General features: G+C 41.2%; 1 protein-coding gene across 2 annotated transcripts in view; it reads left to right on the top strand.

Annotated features, from left to right (window-relative positions):
• The window catches only part of CDKAL1 (CDKAL1 threonylcarbamoyladenosine tRNA methylthiotransferase), a 657,626-nt gene that overhangs the window by 570,753 nt on the left and 72,619 nt on the right, over positions 1 to 14,254 (top strand). The gene's annotated exons all lie outside the window — the stretch shown is intronic.

The following is a 14,254-nucleotide window of genomic DNA, read 5'->3' as shown; positions in this document are numbered from 1 at the left end:
GGATTATTTTTTCTATGTGCATAGAGAGGTTCCTTTTTCTTGGTTTCACAGGACCACACTCTGTTCAGTGAAATAAATGCTCTCCCCTTATCTCAAATTCCAAGCTGAGTTCAGCATCTGGAGAAGCTTAGGAACTCAATGCATCAAATTACCCTGCTCAAACTGTTGTTTATTGCAGGCCATTTTGTCCTGTCATCTCCATGACAGAATGTCAAAGCTTTTCTTTCCGTTGCCTTCAGCTTGCAGCATCTGCAGGGATCTGATATGCTACCTCTGCATTACACAGGGGAGAAACGTCAAACAGTCGCGATTAAGGCAGCAAACCAGACAACTTGCAGGCATTGGTAACTTCTGCTACTGCACTGCAGAGATGCTTTGTTAGAAACAGGATTTTGCTCCCCATTCTTTCGTTCACTTCTTTTGGATCTTAAACCATTTGATTTCCCATTGGAATGAATTAGTTTTAATGCATGTTTTTCCCGTTTTACTAAAATGTTCCAAAGTAAGTTCAGTTGCATGTGAACAAAATTAAGATTATCCTAAAAATATTAAAATGTGCCTGTTGGTAACAGTGCAATGCATATGTTTGTGCACAGTGATTTTATTTAGATAATATAAACTTTTCTCAACTGTTAGGAATGCTGTAGAGCAGTGGTTCTCAAAGCCGGTCCACCGCTTGTTCAGGGAAAGCCCCTGACGGGTCGAGCCGGTTTGTTTACCTGCCGCGCCCGCAGGTTTGGCCGATCGCGGCTCCCACTGGCCGCGGTTCGCCACTCTGGGCCAATGGGGGCTGCGGGAAGCAGCGCGGGCCAAGGGACGCGCTGGCCGCCCTTCCTGCAGCCCCCATTGGCCTGGAGTGGCGAACCGCGGCCAGTGGGAGCCGCGATCGGTCGAACCTGCGGACGTGGCAGGTAAACAAACCGGTCCAGCCCGCCAGGGGCTTTCCCTGCAGAAGTGGCGGACTGGCTTTGAGAACCACTGCTGTAGAGAACCTTTTGGAAAAAATTGAATGTAAAATTAAACTCTCCAGGAACAAAATACGTATTTGGGCATAAATTTTATTTTATTCTCCTGTTCCTCCTTTTTGTATTTTTTAAGGGAGAAATCTTTAAAACTGAAAAGGAATTGAAAGATAAATCAAATGTATTTCTCTCAAGATACCACCTGCACAGGATTCCCACTGCTGGGTCTCAGCTTTAGGACAGTGCTAGGCACTCTTTCCAGTTGCCTTGTCTTTTGCTTGAAGTTGAGACCCAGCAGAATAATCATCACAGGTGAGTAACTTCCTTTTCTCTGTTTATGAGCTGGTGCATTTTTATTTTATCCTGTAAATAAAAACATATTTTTATTTAAGTCACAGCTTACCCTGACATCTCTTTTTATAAAGTTTTTAACCTAAATAAAAATATTTTGTGTACACATGCCTTGTAGTTATAAACCAAGTCTCTACCTATATGCATCTCTCTCTCATTAAATAGCCCTGTGTTATAGTAAGGTGTCAAGACATAAAAATTATAACCCCTTCATATTCATTCTAATATCATATTCACACCATGTGCATTTGGTTTGGGTTGTGAAGATACTTTAAGCTGATGAATTTCTGAGTGTCCTCACTTAACTGAGGTCCTATTTAAATTCCTCTTTTCAATAGTCTGTAGCTCTTCAGAGTATCAAATTGCCTTGGTTCTACAGATACAGGCAGAATTACCAAACTCAGAAGTTTTTCGGATATGTTGCCATCTTTGTCAGACTGATATGGACTTAGTTGTAGATGAATAAGAGAGAACTACATTTTGAAGGAACTATATGTGTGTTTGATAATACATGCACCAAGAGACATTGCTTTGGGGTAAAAATAAAACTGAAGACCTTCAGAGCCTCATTAAATTTGTCCCTAAATATCCATAGATATTTGGATGGGTTTTGTCATATAACCATGTTTAGTTTCCTGGTCAGTCTTGGTTTAGTCGTGAAAAGGCATGCAGTGCTCATTAAGGTTGTTAAATGGACTATTTCTGAGAGGTAGAGTGGTATCTCTAAACAGTTCTGTCTCTATGCCCTTTACTGCAATGTGACAATCCTTTCATTTATGAAACAGAGTGGAACTACAGTGTGGCAGGTAGTATGGGCAATATTTGCAATAAATATTTCACATTTTATACAGCTGGGGTGTATTAATTTTGTGCTCCAAAAAGTTCAAGGCTTGGATATGAGATCATAGAATGAGATTGCATTTCATAATAATGAATATTTTGGCTCCAAAATTAAATATGACTCATTCATTTTTGCTTTTAATTTCTACAGTCATTAGAGGGTGTCTTATCTTCCTCTCTTAACAACATTTGTTGGTTATCAAATATTGCTACATAGAGTAAATACCTATTATTGCACCGATTATCCTCTGAATTTCAATTATTAATATCTAAAAATCAATGTTCTGATTAACGTACAAGATTCTGGTGTCTGTCTCTAATGCAACACAGAGCCTTTGGCTAGATTTACCTTCTCTGCTCAATTTTAAAAGCAAGATTACTCTAGCCATTCTCCATCAATTAAGTAATTAGCTTTTGGGAACTTCAGTATTTCAAATGAACACACAATATTTCTGGATTAACAGGCAGTAAGATTGTCTTGCCTGCTGCTGGTGAAGAAATGGCAAGGAAGCCTATTTTGTAATTGAGAGCCAAAGCAAGGCACATTGAAAGGACGAAGACATGCAAGCATAGAGCCATATAAGAGCAATGGGTGAAATTCACGTTATGTAAAGGTAGGGTGACCAGGTGTCCGGTTTTCGATTGGAACACCCGGTCGAAAAGGGATCCTGGAGTCTCCAGTCAGTACCGCCGACCAGGCCGTTAGAAGTCCAGTCGGTGGAGCTACGGCAGGCTAGCCCCTACCTGTGCTGGCTCCGCGCTGCTCCCCGGAAGCAGCCAGCAGGTCTGGCTTCTAGGTGGTGGTGGGGCCACGGGGTTCCATGCGCTGCCTCCGCCCTGAGCACCGACTCTGCACTCTCATTGGCTGGGGACTGCGGCCAATGGGACCTGCGGGGGCGGTGCCTGCAGATGAGAGGCAGACAGTGCACAGAGCTGCCTGCTGCACCTCCGCCTAGGTGCCAGACCTGCTGGCCACTTCTGGGCTGCAGCACGGAGTCAGGACAGGCAGGAAGCCTGCCTTAGCCCCCCCGCTGCTCTGCTAACCGGGAACTGCTGGAGGTAAGTCCGCGCCCCAACCCGCTGCCCCAAGCCTGAGTCCCTCCCACACCCTGAACCTCTCTGCCCCACCCCTCAGCCTGGAGTCCCCTCCTCCACCCCAAACCCCTCATCCCTGGCCCCAACCCAGAGCCCTCACCCCCTCCCTGTAGTGAGCAGGGGGCAGGGCCTCAGGGAAGGGGTAGGGCTAGGGTGTTCGGTTTTGTGCGATTAAAAAGTTGGCAACCCTATGTAAAGGGCCAGTATGAGATTTAAGTAATGTATAGTCCTTGTGTGAGGAGCAAGATGCAGCATTGCTACCTTTACTCATCAATACTGGTCTTTTTCTAAATAGAAATGGAAACACAGAAGTTGTGTTTTCACCAACAATCATGACCTTTCCACAAGAATTGAAAGCCATGTTACATGTCTGTGCATGAACAAATTCACATTTTAAATTTAAATATGTTTTCTTCAGCAATCTGCAGTGGAAAAATCTTCATTATTCTGCATATGACACTTTTGGAAGACAAAGAAAAGCCTAACGAGATGCTGACTTATACGTTTGGATAGAATTTTAAATTAAGCCTGTGTGTATATACATAGATATTATGAATATCTTATATTCACTCTGGAGAGAAGACAATCTTCAAACAAACAAACAAACTTGTGTATATCTAGCTTAAAAATGCTAATCTTACATTGCTTTCTTTATGTGCCTACAGTAATTAAGCAGACATAATGTAACACACAAAAGCATTTTAGACTTTTATTAAGGCTTGATCATTTGATTTTCACATTTTAAATCTCAAATGGCTCATAACTATTGTCATTCTATAGTAAAAGCAACTTTTAGAGAAAAAACGCTAAATGTAGGGCTAAGAAAAAAAAGTCCTTTGAATTGAAAGCAAAGGCAGGTATGAAATGCCTTTTTGACTAATCAAGCACATGAATGCAAGTGTCTATCCTGCCTAACATGAAGCTTTTAATAAGTCAGACAAGCACTGCTTGCACAGATTAATTTATGATGATGTTTTCTTGAAGTACTGTTAATTGTATATTTTTTGCTTCATACTCTAAACGGCTCTAATTTAATAGACTACTTCAAGTCCCTGCAGTCATGCTTTTGGCTTGTTACATTGCGATCAAAACAGATATTAAGTGTTTTTTATTGAATTGTGACCTGGTGATTAGAGAAAGCCTTACAGTGTATTAGTTATAACTAAACACTTTGCCGAAAGGTTGCATGATAAATAGCATCTGGCTCAGACTGATTTTAAGATTGCATTTAAGATTGCATAGAAGAAAGTTTGAGGGTAGAGGAGGGAAACCTTGTCAAATCATAATACATGGCTGATGCCAACATGTCAGTTTCTTGTCAACTAAAAGATGATTTAGAACAACAAAGAACAATGAATGTATGTACATACAGCCTGAACGTAATAATCCAGGATATCGCATTATCTTGGAGAGCCACATGCCCTATATGTAAACCATTAGTAGTAATTAATTTCCAGCAATCTAACCTGGGACAAATCCAATAATCTTGCAGACCCTGACAAATCAAGTTGTTGTCAGGATGACTGTACATCTTTGCCTGCTGGGGAACTCACTCACACTCTTCCCCCCCTCCCCCACCCCACGCACATTGAAAACGCTTACTCTACCATTCTAAACATCAAAAAAAAATTGACACTGTTTACTGAGAACCAAATTTCTGTTGGTTTCAGATGTTTTCAGGGATTGAGTTTAAGGGGATTATAGCCTTCAAATATTTTAACACTTTTGGAGGATGATGTGGGGGGTGGGGTCTGTCCATCTCTGAGCCTCAGGGATTGCAGAATTTTGATACCATCTGCTGTTGGATTCTAGTGAGGAAAAAGGAATCAGACAAGCCACCAAAAAGATATTACATGGAAAAGAGAAAGCCCTGGCTATTCAAATCTAGTCAGATTTTGGGAGTTAGAGGTGAGGCATATTTTGGAAAGATTGAAGATAACATTGATCCCTCTGTGTCAGCCCCAAGTTGGAGGAACCTTAGTTGTTGTTAATATTTGTATTATCATAGCACCTAGAAGCCCTAATCATGAACCGGGAGCCTGTTGTGTTAGTCACTGTTCAAACACAGAACAAAAAGATGGTCCCTGCACTAAAGACCTTCTAAGTATAAGACAAGAGACAACAGGCAGATACAGACAGATGGAGTGTACACGGAAATAAGACAGCATAGGTCATCATGATACGCCGTGATCTCAGCACACCAGCAGCCTAGCTGTTGTCATTGTTTTTTGATGCAACACTGCACAGGAGAATTTTAAGGAGGGATTTGAAGGAAAACAATGAAGTGACTTGGAAGATGTTTAGGGGGAGCTTTTCCCAAATGTGAGGAGCAGCATGGGAGAGGCATGAAGATACGTGTTTGAGAATTTTACAAGTGGGTGATGGAAGCTGGTATCCTGGGCCAATCGGAGACTGGAGTTAACTTCTCAATACTGATGAGAGATTATATGTAGGCTGGAGATAGGGCATGAAGGGCCTGGAAAGTGAAGACAAGTGTCTTATGTGGAAGGACGCAAAGAGAGTGATGATATGGTGGAAAAGTTAAGCTAGAAAATGATCTTTGCAGCAGCATTCTGAGGGGTTATGAAGCGGGCATGATTGCGTTTGTCAAGGCTGGAGAAAGGATGCTGCAGTTGGCATTCAAATTAACCCTTATAATTGACCTTTAAAGTTATATGTTGGCTGCAGGCCTGGTCACTCAAAAACAAAATAGAGAGAGAGATGTGCAACATTGGGTGATGTCTTTTTCTGTCACCTACCACTCCCTGTTTTCTAAATTATGGTTTGTACAATCCAGGACTTACTCACAAAAGGCTGTTGTTGAAGGTAGAACATTTACTACAGCTTCAATTAGGTACTGGGGTAGTTTTCACTGTTGTAGTACAGGGGCTGGATTTGTGTGGGATTGGATAGACTAAAAGGATTGGTGTTACAAGATGCTCAGGAAAGATTTTCTTTATTTTTCAGGAGTTTCGATGGGACACTGATTTGAGTCTTTTGGCCCAGCAGTAAGCCATTATTTAAGGATGGCAAATTGCCATTACAGTTCCATATGTTCAGTATGTGACATATCTCCTCTGATAAAGTGGTGGAAGGAGTCCCTGTGATTAAGGCACATGAGTGGGAGCCAACTGACTTGGGTTGTATTCATGGATCTTCTGCAAACTTCCTCTGTAATTTTAGGCATATCTCTGAAATTGTGTGCCTCAGTTTTTCCACCAATAAAAGGGGAATAATAGCAATTTCCTCACAGAGGTGTTGAGAGTCTCAATATTTGCTAGGTGCTTTGGGATCTTCTGAATGGAAAATGCAGTATATGGAAGGGACAGTATTTATTTATAATCTGGGCCAGTAATCAACTCCTGAATGTTAAGATGGGAAGCACAAACACAGCCAAATGTGTCTTTAGTGACTGCTCAAGGGACCCCTAAAGTAGAACCAAAATTGTACATTGTGGAACACTTTAAGGTTGTGACTTAAGACAGGCGACTTCTTACTGGAGGTGGCTCTTATGACATTTTTCATTGTATTTTCAAGTGTGACCTGTATTTTCAAGTGTGACCACTCACTTTCTGCTCCCGACACCCCCTGTTGGCTGTTAACGTCGTCAGGTGGGTCTTCAGTGGCTCAGCCCTCTGGCTAAGTCACACAGATTCTAAAATGGATGAACCCCTTCCGAGTTAACAAAGGTCCTACAAGGACTACCGCTCTACCTTTGTTGGAGTCTGCAGCCATGTCTCTTGGCTCAATTCTCAGCCTCTTCTGGGCTAGCTTTAAGTCCATCCCTACCCTGTTACAGAGCAGTGCCTCCAGGGCGTCCTCCCTGGAGAGACTTTGTCCTCAGCGGTTCTCACTGACCCAGCACTCCAGCCAGGTCACCTCACACATTCAGTCCCCTTCTGGGGGGGTCATCTAACAAAGTTGAATAAATGGTTGGCCATCTCTTGGGTCTTCAGACCTGTCCTTGAGCCCTTTAAATTCTAGCCCCTATCTTGGGTTTCTAAACAACACTTGTTCTTGGGGCTTTGACCACTCTTCCAGTAGTGGGATCCGGGCCCACCCATGGCGACCCTACAAATAGCAGTCATGTGCTGTTTCCTTTAGTAATTACTAGTGCTGTTCCCTGGGCCACTTCCAGGAAGCCCCCTTTGCTTCACCGTAACCTTACGGCTGAAGTTTTCTCTCTTCCCTGCTTGAGCAGGGTCTCTCCCAGGGTTCCTCGCCTTGAGAGTTTCACAGTCTTCCTCACCCTTCTGGTCTCAGCTAGCAACTGACCTGCTGAGGCCCACCAGCTCCTTTTAACTGAGCCTGCTGTGCTCTGATTGGCTGATTCCATGCAGCCTTTCTATGCAGGCCTGGAGGGACCCACCTTCACTGCTCCTTTCTTGGGGTGGGGTATGGTAGGCCCCCACAGCCTTCAGCAGAGGGCCCCATCAGATAGAGCAATTTTTTTCTTTCTACTTTTTAATATTTATTTTCCTACATCCCAGTATTTGTGTAGGATAACAAAGTGAATGCATATATGGTTTAAAAGTGGGAACAGTTTGGTTAATCTACATCTTAAATAGTTCTGGGCCCCAGTAGTGTATTCGTAATATAGCATAGAATACAAAGCAGCTCTGACTATGGAGCTACATGGAGAGGGCAAACTTAGGACGTGCCTAGCCTATTTATGTCAAAGCACTGATTAAATGAGAGTAGGAGAAATACTAAGATAAAGACCTTCCTTCTCACTTGCTGTCATGTGCTCATGTATCTTCAGCTTTTTATTGAAGCCCAAAAGTTAATTGCTTATTATTTTAACATAATGACCTAATATATTTTTAGGTTGTTTTGCTCAACAAAAATTGTGATGATGAACAAGATGGGTCAAGTCCTAAGAAGTGCTGAACACCAGTGGCTCACATAACAGTTAGCACGTGTTAGAAATTTGCCCAGTGCATTTTGTTGTTTTTGATGTAGATTTTTGAAGACAAAATAAACCTTCAAAATTAGTGCTGCGTGAAGCTTTCTCTTTGACAGAGAGTTCCAGGCTGTAGTCCTGATCTCTTGCACTCACATAAATATGCCAGATACCCCACAGATCCAATGGCACTCTGGCACACACTGATCAATATACACTAAAATGTAACAACAGATTGAAAGTTGGTTGAAGAATATTTCACCCAAATCTAATCTTAAAAGTGGGAAAGAATGATCACTTGAGTCATGTCAGAACTCTGTGGAACACTGTTCCAACATATTTTGGGGGGAGCAGGGATGACTTTCTGGTATTTCTGATCATTGGAAATCTAAAAATATGGGAATTTTCATTAAATCCCTTTTTGAAAAATCTTCCACCCCAGCTAATTCTAGACTTCTCTTTTGAGGACTCAAGCACCAGAAAAAAAAAGTTACTTTGCCTTGAAAAACACATATTGAAAACAAAACAAATAATAAATGTCTAGATACCAGTGTGATAGGTGGATCATAAATAAAACAGGTAGATAGATTTCTGCCTTTCAGTTACCCTGGTTGTGGCTAAAGTTGAAGGTTACAGAGAGAGAAGAGAAGCTTGTGGAATTACTGGGGGGTTTTTTGTTTTGTTTTTTAAAGGGACTTTTAAGTCTATTTGTAACCTTCGGGCTGAAATCAAAGGTGCTCTATAAAAACATCCGTTTTTTCTTTGCTGGAAGTAGCTCCCACACAGAATCTAAGGACAAAGAGGGGCTGCAGTGAGCCAAAGCTGGGAACCATAACTGCCGGCATCACATGGCACCAGGCACTTGCAGACCTACAGGTTCCAGAAGCCTCCAGAGCTTTTTAATTCATAATTAATTGTACATTAAAAAGTTATTTATTTTTTGAAATATACAGCTAACGGGCCTCTTTTACTTTAAAGGTATCATTCTATTCCAAATTAAAAAGAAAAATCTTAGATTGATGGAAGATAGAGATGGAAGAGACCAGTGCATCTCACTGACAATGCAGGATTGTTCCATGCAATAAGTTTTCTAGTGTTTTGCCCAGCCTAGTTTTAAATGTCCCAAATAATGAGACTCCCTTCATTTTCTTTGAGACAGTTCTACAGCTAAATATCTCGTTCTAAAGGAGCTACTCCTAATATCAGCCTACATTTTCACTTATTTAATTACTCCTAGATGTACTTCCCTGTTCCATTCTAATTAATTCTTTTCCATCTTTAAGAGAGTGAAATTTGCTTTGGGATACTCCTTCGAGCTGAGCGTGCTGTTTAAGTGTAAGATATTGTTATTAGCCACACACCTCAACATCAGAAGGAATGTTTAGGTTCCAGGGCTGTGTGGCATTCTTTTATGTGATGCCACTGCAAATTCAGCCCAAAATCAGGTTAGTCTTTTTTCTATATCACTTTGCAAATTCACAGCTAATCTGCTGTCCACCCACCAGGCTTCTTCAGCATTGCTGCTTTACAGATTTCCCAGGGAGCATCTGTGTTTCAGATTATTTTTTTCTATATAGATCAGCCTGGTATTTTGAGGAAGTGAATCCTATTTTTATTACTTTCTGTTCATATTTCTAATCTTTACAGGTTACACTGATTTACTTCATTAGTATTTGCATCTCCTCCTAATTAATCTGGAGATTTCTTTGACATGTTGTTTACACCCTTTTTCAGAATGTGTGTGAAAATGTTGAATAAAACTGGTTTTAACACTGATACCTGCAGTTTTCCAACTGACACCTCCATACAGCTCAAAATATTGTAGTTCATCATTTTTCTTTCTTAACAGCCCTTCAGCCAGTTTTCAGTTTAAGTCAGTGTTCTTGTCCAAGTCTACTTAAAGTATCAGGGAATAAGATTTTGTGGTATACTATTGCAAATCATCATCATTTTCTCCTTTTTCCAATGCCAAGATTAAGTGAGGCCAATTTCTGTTGGTTTCTTGGTTTAAGTAAGTATCTGGACTCCCAAATCTAGGCCCATTTTACAGATGCGGAATTGAGACACAGAGAGGCTAAGTGACTTCTCCAAAGTCACACAGGAAGTCTGAGGCTGAGCTGGGACAATCTATCAAATGCTTTTCCAAAATGTAGTTATTACATCTGTCGCCTTCCCCTCATTTTGTAAAGTTGTCCAAAAAAAAAAAAAAGAGAAAAAAAGAATCAGATTTGCCTTGCAAGATGTATTCATCTAAATGTATGCTGCTTATTGCTCATGCCTCCATAATATTATAATCTTAGCAATTATCTCTCAATAAATTTTCAGTTATTTTATTTCAGATTGAAGTTTGACTTCCAAGAAAATAATTGAGAGGATCACAGTTCTTTAGAATTTTGTGTGGCAAATTGCCAGCACTACCATGATGGGTCTTGCGCTTTCTCTTCTTGGAGGGGGTTCAGGGCACCATTTCTTGCCCCTGAACTGGGGTATTAACTGCCCCACTAGTGTCCTAGTGGAGAGGGAGGGACCCGGGCCCACCCTCTACTCCGGGTCCCAGCCCAGGGGCCCTAGGGATAGCGGTAAACCACTTGAACTAGCGGTTCCTTCCCCTGGGCTACTTCCCTCTCTTGCCCTTCAGCTTGTGGGGCTTCCTGCCCTCCCTCTGCACAAACCAGGTGTCTCTTTACCTAGGGTCTTGGTGGTCTTAGCCCATCGCAGGGCTTCTTCAAACTCTCCTCTGCTTCCCTCCAAACTGTTCTCTGCTCCAACACCAATCCACTCTGCTTCAACTCCTCCAAACTGCTCTCTGCTCCAATGCCAATCCACTCTGCTTCAACTCCTCCACTTGTCTGATTGAAGCAGGGGGGTTTTATCAGGTGACTGGCTTCAGGTGCTTTAATTGATCTATAGCAAACTTTCTTCCCTCTTCAGGGAATAAGGCTCCCTTCTAACACTCTCCTGCTGCCCACTGGCCATGCTGTATCACACTTGTTTTAAAAATTGAGTCATTAGGTAGAAAGCTACTGCTTTAGTATCCTAGGGAGTGTGTCATTGCGACTAGCTGTTTTACACTTTTGAATTTTCCAAGTTGAAATGTTTCAGGTACTTCCTTATGGACTATGTATCTATAGCTGTTTTTGCAAAGCCTTCATTTCTTCCTAATTGCCCAATCTTCTTTTCTTTATTTTTTAAAATTAACTATTTTGAACTGCATAACAGGTTGTGTGCACACTGGGATGCTGGCATAGTTTGAGTGCTGAAGACATTTTCCATCTTCATTTGTGTTTTTTGCTGCTCACCCAAGGTTTGCAGATACATCATGAACCATGTATTCTGTCTTGTGATATATGTAATAACCACATGACATATATAATCCAAAGGGCTGGTCAGGCCAATCCTTGGAGAGCTTGAAATGAAGAAAAAGACTACAAGTCACAAAATCAGTTGTTGTCCTGAAAATGCCAAATACTGAGACTAGAAAGGGAAAATTAAGAAAAGGAAAAGAGAAGGAAGACTGGAGAAAATGCAACAGTAGTGAGGAAAACTATGCTGCTGCTGTTGATTCCTTCATTCCACTCAAATTCCAGAGATTGTTACTAGAGAGTGTTGCTGCTTATGCTTGTGGCTGAAGAAGACATAGAAATGGTGATGAAGTGCCATAAATGTTTTCGATTTGTCATTTAAACAAATAAGGGACTCATAAGCAACCACCTCATTCTTTCTCCACATTAGCTGCCATTCCTCAATATGAAAGATTTTTGCAATTTTTCCAGTGTGGTTGTATGCTTCACATTGTGCAGCGCGAACCTGGTATCCCCTTTAAGTAAAAAGGAGGCTTTTTGAGCATCAAATACGTGTAATTTGATATTTGGAGAAAGCTTAATCAAATCAATAGCAGTTATCACATTAGTTGTTTCAAACATGTCTGTGAAAGGGTGCCTTTTCACATAGGATCAGAGCATATTTCACCACTCAACACTACCAGAGCAATCTCAGGTAAATTAAGACCAATATTATTCAGTCATGAAGAGCATCTGAAATAGTCTGTTGTGTTTTCCACTGTATGGATATCATGTTGTCTACCCAATTTACCTGGCAAATTTCTCCATATTAGCACCAAATTATAAATAAAAAGAGAATACCAGATTAGTGACATCTCAGTGAGAGACCCCCCATTTCTGGGCAAATTGTATGAAAATGCAAGAACTGTGTTTGAGATCTTAATTGAGCTGGTAACTCATTTCTGTCCAGTTACTCCCAGAGCCAAATTAACATCTCAAATGAATCCTCCTACAGATTTTATAACCCACCATGGTTTGTCACTTCATAGTGAGTAGTTCTTTTTAAATTACCAAAAACTATTAATTACCTGGAAAAATAACTTCTAGCAAAATACGGATGGCTTCTATTCCATATGACTGTTCTTGCAATAATCGGCTCTACTGGTCAATTAAACGCTTTGAGATTTACTCACCAAGCAGGGGACACATCATTGCTGCATGAAGGTATTGCTTAATTATTCCATTTAAGACTGGATGGAAGAGGGGTCATTAAGGGTTTAAAGCTTTCATTTAGATTTATATGGCTTGCAAGTATACTTATGAAAGACAAGAGCTTTTCTCTTTGCATAAATTAGTTTAAAATCATAGATTTTTGAGTGCTCTTCAGAAGGTAAATGAGATCCTGATTAATTTTAGTTCTCCATTTGCAGGACATAATAGTGAACTAAATGTAGACTGAAATCATGAGTAAGCTGAGAGAACCATCATTTGAGAGTTATGTGAATATATCAGATGAATCTGCTGAACATGTGTTTCTTTCATGAGATACAGCCAAATGTTTAGGTTTCCAGTCCATATCATAAACTGTGTACATTGTCCATTCTGCCTTCTGCAGAATGTCCTCAGCGTGTGAAAACCATCATTTTAAAAGCTTTAAGTGGTCAGTGAAATTCCAAGAAAGCAGGGAAATATGTGGTGGTGTTTTTTATACAGAGATAATCTATCACTTTAAAATGTCACATTTTTATGTCTGATATATTACCATTACATTAATGTGTGGAGCTCTTGTGGGATTCCAGATCAGTTGCATTTACAGACTTAGAGTTCCTCAAATCAATGCACCCTGCAGAATTTCCTTTTTTAGGTATAAAGCTCATCTAACCTTTCGTTATAATACTGCTCTTTTCAGATAACTTAAGAAAATCTAAATTAAAATCATGAATGTTAGGTCCGTCAGGTATAAAATTAATGAATGACAGGGTTTTCTGACCTTAATACAAGTGTTTTCCATCTCTTCTTGTTAAGTGCACGGGCTGAAATTGTGGAAAAGCAGCATCACTTGCCCCACAACCTCAGCCGTGCAGAACACAATGCCATCCACAGCCTCAGAAACAACTCTGACATCATAATCAAAAAGGCTCACAAAGGAGGTGCTGTTGTCATCATGAATAGGTCGGAATATGAACAAGAGGCTGCTCGGCAGCTCTCCAACACCACTTTCTACAAGCCATTACCCTCTGATCCCACTGAGAGTTACCAAAAGAAACTACAGCATTTGCTCAAGAAACTCCCTGAAAAAGCACAAGATCAAATCCGCACAGACACACCCCTGGAACCCCGACCTGGGATATTCTGTCTACTACCCAAGATCCATAAACCTGGAAATCCTGGGCGCCTCATCATCTCAGGCATTGGCACCCTGACAGCAGGATTGTCTGGCTATGTAGACTCCCTCCTCAGACCCTACGCTACCAGCACTCCAGCTACCTTCGAGACACCACTGACTTCCTGAGGAAACTACAGTCCATCGGTGATCTTCCTGATAACACCATCCTGGCCACTATGGATGTAGAAGCCCTCTACACCAACATTCCACACAAAGATGGACTACAAGCCGTCAAGAACACTATCCCCGATAATGTCACGGCTAACCTGGTGGCTGAACTTTGTGACTTTGTCCTTACCCATAACTATTTTACATTTGGGCACAATGTATACCTTCAAATCAGCAGCACTGCTATGGGTACCCGCATGGCCCCACAGTATGCCAACATTTTTATGGCTGACTTAGAACAACGCTTCCTCAGCTCTCGTCCCCTAAC

This window comes from Natator depressus, chromosome 2, assembly GCF_965152275.1.
Source record: "Natator depressus isolate rNatDep1 chromosome 2, rNatDep2.hap1, whole genome shotgun sequence".
Classification (NCBI taxonomy): Eukaryota; Metazoa; Chordata; order Testudines; family Cheloniidae; genus Natator; species Natator depressus.
Note: the sequence above shows the minus strand (reverse complement) of the source record. Positions and strands in the feature narration are given on the sequence as shown.